Source organism: Pteropus alecto, unplaced genomic scaffold (genome assembly GCF_000325575.1).
Source record: "Pteropus alecto unplaced genomic scaffold, ASM32557v1 scaffold12, whole genome shotgun sequence".
NCBI classification, from domain to species: domain Eukaryota; kingdom Metazoa; phylum Chordata; class Mammalia; order Chiroptera; family Pteropodidae; genus Pteropus; species Pteropus alecto.
In genome coordinates this window covers 8,937,726-8,944,280 of record NW_006432669.1, presented here as the reverse complement: position 1 = coordinate 8,944,280, position 6,555 = coordinate 8,937,726, and the positions used below count along the sequence as shown (strand labels likewise).

Genomic DNA, 6,555 nt, shown 5'->3' with positions numbered 1-6,555 from the left:
GGGGGCAGAGGGGGGCGGGAAGAAGGAAGAGTTGATGTTGACAAAACTTATTCTCTTACAACTCCCCCACCTGGAGGATCTCTCAGAAAAAGGCAAATAACTCATCCCCCAACCGGCTCAGTCACCCTTTCCATGCAAGTCTAGAGCTAGGCAGAGAGAACCTGAAGCCACATTGAGCAATCTGAGATTAAATCACTGTTCACCGAGTTTGAACAAGGACGACAGCATGGCTATTAGCTAATCCTGCAAACTGCTGTTTCGAAAGCAATGTTCACTGGCGAATCATTGAAATAAAAACATAACCAACTCACATATCACCTAACAGGAAACAAAGAGAGAGGAACAACCCCAATAACTTGTTTAGGGCTTCTAATCCCTCAAGCCAGCCTGCAAGCCTGAGCCTGAAGCCTCAGCTCTGCCCAACTCCACCTTATTTGGCTTTGTCTCCAGAACATCTTTAGGGAGGGGCTGGTCTTATGCAAGTCTGATAACACTTTTCATTGCCTTCTGGCTTCTTGATCCTAGGAGCAAGCCACATGCAGGTGAGTGAAAAAGCAAGTTTATAAAGAGGTAGTTGAGTAATGTAGGTATAAAAGTTTTCATTTTTTTTCCCAACCAAGTAATAAAATTTGCCTTGGAACTGAGCCTGGTTCATAGAGGGGATGTTAAAACCCCACTCAATCTCACTTGTAGAGAAAAAAACTAACAAATCCTCTGGTCGTTTCTAAGGACTCAGGATTACATAGCCTGACCTGAAAAATTCCAAATAGTTTTTTTTTTCTAATTCTAGAAGAATTCTTCATTTGACCTTCAAATGAAGCTGCTAATAGTGAGGAACTTGGAAGTTAAATTGTACCTTGCAACTGTATGATCTCTACTCAGGAGTCTTTCTAAAATTCAAATAAGATTATGTAACTCTCTTGCTTAAGATACTTTAATGATTTTCCCTTTGCTTCAAGATAAAAATTTATAGTTACTAAAATTTTATAATTTGGAAATTCTTTCTGGCCCTCTACCTTCACCTTTCTAGGCTGGCTGAACTACTTTCAACTTCCCCGTTTTTGCTCTCATCCCAACCTTGATATCTCTAACTGTAAGCTCTTCTCCCTCCATAGCCCCCTCTGCCTGGCCAATGGTCCCTGGTGCTAAAAAGGTTGGAGACCACTACACTAGACAATAAGCTCCTTGAGGGTTATTTTACATTATATTCCCAGAGCCTGGAAACTAGTAGACTCTTGGTAGCTAAAAGTTTAATCAGATTGAATTTGGAAAGAAACTAACACTGATGAGCAGCTACTGTAACCCACACACAAACTTCATTTCTTTAATACAGTTTTTTTTTTCTCTGATTCAAGCTGGTTTTGTCCAGATAATGGCATTGTGACTCACTTGCTTTTTCCTGCCCTAATTCTCTGTATGCCTGCTCCTTTAATCATTAAGCCTTAGGACATAAGATTATCCGAGCCTCAAGTCTATAATCATGAGGACAATAGGTTTCTGTTGGACTTTAGACTAAGGATAACATCTCGGCTTTAGATGTGTTTCAGCCCCAGGCCCACAGAGGCAGAACTGCAATCCCACTGGCCTCGGGACCTGGCCATTGGGTTAAGAGGGGATGGCAACTTGGCTGATTCCAGAACTGGACATAATGATCAATTACCTCCTCCTCCAGCAATCATTCAATCAGTAGCACCTATGACCCCAGCTCTCATAGTTTTCCTGACTACTGATTTTTTTCCTATGTAATCTGTACTCCCAAGACATCTGGAGAGCCAGGCCTTGGAGTGATAGTGTGCCTGTGTCTCCTGGACTTGCAACTTTCTAACAAACCTTACTTTCTTTGCTGCAAAGCGTGCACATATCTCTTCTTTCGCTTAGACGCTGTTTCCCTTGCCCTGCCCTCGTGGAGGCAGCAGCTCGGCCATGGACATTCAGGAGCCACAGAGCATTCCCCAGTGGAAATATGGTGGGGAACAGGGACACATCAGGTGGTCTAAGGGGCGTGGCAAATGAGAATGTGGGAGAGATGGTCCCGAAAGGAGTCGCCTACAAATCTGAGACCCACTGTTTCCCCCCAGCCAAACACCGGCACATACACTGGCGGGTGGAAGCGAGGCCGTGGTGCTGAAAGCTCCTCAAATTCACCTCTAGCTTAAGTCTGAGGGTGGTTCTAAATCCCAACCGTCACAAGTTCGTTTTTTCCACACTATTCCAACTCCGCCAGGCTGTAAACAATGACTTTGCCTTAGAAGTTGAAGTTAAATAGGAAGAGCTTGGAAGAGCCTTTTGAATTGAATTGCCAAGTCTGAGCTTTTGAAGCTCCTCAGAAGTTTACTTGAATTGCAGCCCGAACTGCATCTTTTCCAAAGGGCTGGACTCAGTTCAGGAATCTGGTGCTTCCTTGGAGAATGTTTTCCTCTGCCTGAACTGGAAGCTGCTCTCCATGCTCTACCCGTCTTCGTTCCTTCCCATCAGTTGATGCTGACTTTGTCTGGGTCAGGCAGAGACCACCCTGTGTGGAGCAAGCCTATGCTGTCCCAGCAAGCCCACTGTGTGACAGTGGCTAGGGACACACACACACTCTGCCTTCTGATCGCAACTCGAGATCTCACCAGGGCATTCAATGGGGCACTTTGGAACCCAAGGTGTTGGCTCCATATCTGCTCTGCCTTTGCCTTCTTGGGCACCTTCTATTAGGTTTGAGGCTCTTCTCTGTGCCCCAAGACACCCTGTACATTTCTACCTGGGACAGAGAACGCACATTTTTAACTTAGGTATCTACTGATCTGTCTCTCCTGCTGCACTGTGAACTCAGAGACATCCTATTGTTCCTGTATCAGCAGTCCCTGCCACTTGGAAGCAAGGCTGTGGAGTGAATAAGCTCCTAGCAGTAAGGAAGGAAAGCTTACCAAGCAGGAGAATTGCCCCTTGGCCTATGGAGGACTGCGGAGAATAGATCAGAAAGGGAGATTCATCCAGATAAAGTATGAGGCACCGGAAACAAGCAGGTAACACTTTCTTAATTTAATTTTATTTTTTTTTACATTGAAGTTATGCAGCTAGATTTTCAGGCAAATAATTGCAAATTACTGAATTTGGCATCTACCATTCTTTCCTCTCCACCTCTAACCCACAAATATGTAGATATATATATATATTACTCTGGGAATTCTGGAACTGTTAAATTATTTATATTTACTTAAGAGATTATTATCTTTATCAACCTCCTTCTCTACATATTTCTCTGCAGAATTAATATTAGGTAGTATAGTTTGAAAGGTCATAGAGGCCTGAGTATGATTTTTCATTTTTCAAAGGAAGGAATTCCTTATCTCTGACATTCATTCAGGTACAGATGCTTTTTGAATTTTAAATTATTTGAATAAGTGTTGCCTTTATTTAACAATGTTTATTTAACAATGCTGTCTGTCATTTCTCAAAACATTTTTGACATGTTTTAGGCCATAAAAAAAGACTTAAAAAAAAAAAAAGAAAAGAAAAAGCAGACTTGTTTCTTTATAGTAACACCTCAAATACTCCAGAATTCTGAAGGCAAGATGAGCGGGCATGCCAAATGCAGCCTTTGAGTTCTCACTGCCCTCCAAATTTCTTAAATTCGTAATTAGTGGTTTTTCAACACAAACAGACTAAAATATCTCAGTTTTTTGAAACAAAAAGGAACACAATTTATTGACCTTACTTAACCAGAGGAAACACATGGTGTCATTTAACACTAACTCCAGATTTGGATCAAATTTTTAGAGTGAGCAATGTCTCTGATCGAAACAAGTACCTCTTGCCAGAAAGGCGTCATGCAAAGCTTGGTTGTTCAACTGAGAACACAGCAGGCCAAAGTTTGAAATTATATTCCTTGTGTTTCTACAGGTTATTAAAATATTTGGCTGAATGATTGAATAGACTTAACTGAAAGTCACAATATTTTCAGATACAACATTTAGAATTGAACTAATTGTGTTCATTTGTTTTTCATATGGATAGTGCAGCCCCCCTCAGAGGTTCCCATGACAGTGGGCTATGGGCTTTGCAAAATTATAGACTAAGTGGGACACAATTACTGGGAGCATCGATTTTGCTGAATGGCATTAGCCTAAAATATTTTATATTAAAAAACCACATTATGAATAGAATGCAACATTTGTATACATTTTTAAAATAAAACAGGAAATCTTAAAGAAATTTTTATTTGCAGTGCCAGCATCATCTCTCCAATTGCTTGAGGATATGTTTCTCACTTTCCTTTTCCTTGAGATCGTTTGAGAGAAGTTTGAGACACTCTAAACTAATACTGTTGATCTCAGTCAGAGCTCACTAAGTAACCTTAAGGAAAGCTAGCTAACCTTGACCTTGGCTACGTTCTTTATCATTCCAGTTCTCTCTCTCTCCCCGACTCCCTCCCTCCTTCCCTCCTTCCTTCCCTCCCTCCCTCCTTCCCTCCTTTTCTTCCTCTTTTTCTGTCTCCTACATATGCTAACAACCAAAGGAGCTTATTATACTACCTATTAAAGGATGCCTTCTTTCTTAGGCTGCACTTGAGGACTGAAAGAAGAGGCCAAACTTTTATGAACTCTTTTTCTTTTTTAAAAATTTTCTCTAAATTCCTAAGTATTATGATTGAGGCTCATGGCTTCAGACCATTCTGGTTATCTCTTGCTGGGTATCCCTTTCCTGAGAGTCCCAGTTCCCACACATTCACACCATTTTCTCTCATTCGGCATCCTTATCTCTGAATCAGATCTGTTTACATAACTACATCTTCTGTGGTACCTGTGGTTACTCCTTACAGTTTCCTTCCATGAAAGTCCAGCTTCTTCTCCACAAGAAGTGAAAGTATGAGCTACTTTCTGCTAAAATCTTATCTGTCATTGCTGCATTTCCCAAGTTGTCTAGAGGTAAACATAGTTTATGATGCCACTTATTTAATTTTTGAGCCCTGTGTCTTTTAAATTCTTTGTTATTTCAACTCATCCTCCAGTTTTTGCACAAAGCTTAATAAAATCTTTAAGAGAAACTTTCTATAACCAAAAAACAGGGTCATACTCTAAAAATACTTGGAATACGAATAAAGATGATAGACAAATGATGGATAATTTTAAAGATACTGTTAAAAACCTAACAACGTCTCCCATTTCCCAAACATGAGACAGAGTAAGGCATGAAGGAAATTACTAGCCCGCTGAGAGAGAAAAGAGAGACACGTACTTAACAGACTTCTCATTATAATCCAGGCAATCAAAAGGCAGAGTCAAAGGAGAGAACAGAATTGGATGAAGAGATGCATCTTTGGACAGATTTATGGTCTCCTCGTCCACCGAAGGCGTTATTTATGAGAAGCATGCAGTTAGGCCAGTGGAGAGTTTGAGAACGCATGAAGATGGACTTGACTCTAAACCTCATCATTAACTACAGCACAAATCATGTTCCCCATCCAAGTACACAGGAACTTAATGCTGGGTCTCAAGAGGTGTGCAATTAAGTCATAGCAGCACTGGGCAGAAGTTTTAAATTAAACAGATGTGATGTATATTAATGGCCTAATGTGACATCAAAGGAGCAGTTTGGGATTATTTTCTTTCTTTCTCCAAATGGGCTTTGATCTGGCTCTCTCTCTCACATTGCCAGGATTAGTGTGATGTCTAGAGGCGCAGTGTTAGAAGTGGACTGCCACTTAAGGACTCACTGTGTGGCTGCGGCTGCCACTCACCGAATCCAATTTCCTGAGCAGGGTTGGAGCCATCACCAGTTCTACCTAAAACAAAGCAAAAAAACCTCAAGGAGGCTTAGCATATTGTACCAACAAATATTGCGAATAAAACTTTCTTTAGAGAGTCTGCTCCTATTATTTATTTTATTTTACGACTATTATTTTTCAAATATTTTAACATAAGAAATAAGAAAGTAGAATTAATCTCTATGAAATCTAATGTCTGAAAATAAAATAGGTTCAGTATATTGGTAAAGTATAAAGACAAAACAAAATATAATAATTTGATTTTAAAAATTTGTTCTCTTATTCAGTGCAAACAAGGAAAGATGAGCAAAAATACATTCTAGGCCAGTAAATAAATGAAGACCTCGAATGCTCTTTTTTAATGCTGAGGAGTTTGAAAGAGAAATTTCTTCTTTTTGTAAATGTCGATTGATCTTACAAGTCAAACTGGACATTTGTTATTCTTTTTGGCTTCCCTGCATCCAAATATCACTTCCTATATTGGCAGAAACCCCACCTCCGCTATAGAAGCTAAAAATGCTGTTTGCTTTTCCAGTCGATGGTGCATCTAGAGTAGAGGCATGTGACCAAGGTCTTCTCCATTAGAAGCCCCTCTCCAGGACTCTGAATTGGAAGCAAATGATACAAAAAAGTACAGACCATACTGACTCTATTCTGGCACTCATGGCCACAGTGGTGGCTCCCAGAGGTAGCAGGGACAGATGTTTCATGTCTTTGTCCAAGACTGATGTTAGTGGTGCAAATGGAAGTGTGTGTGTACCCAAAATGCGTTTGGGCATGGCTTCTAGCTCATTTGCGACCTCTGA

The 6,555-nt window shown here is 40.5% G+C and overlaps 1 long non-coding RNA gene across 1 annotated transcript; it reads left to right on the top strand.

The window, feature by feature from the left end:
• Positions 1-365: 365 nt before the first annotated feature.
• Positions 366-5,851, top strand: LOC112476211. The gene is made up of 3 exons (XR_003044985.1): positions 366-542; positions 2,841-3,008; positions 5,247-5,851. It is a non-coding gene; the product is annotated as an uncharacterized LOC112476211 (long non-coding RNA).
• Positions 5,852-6,555: the final 704 nt, after the last annotated feature.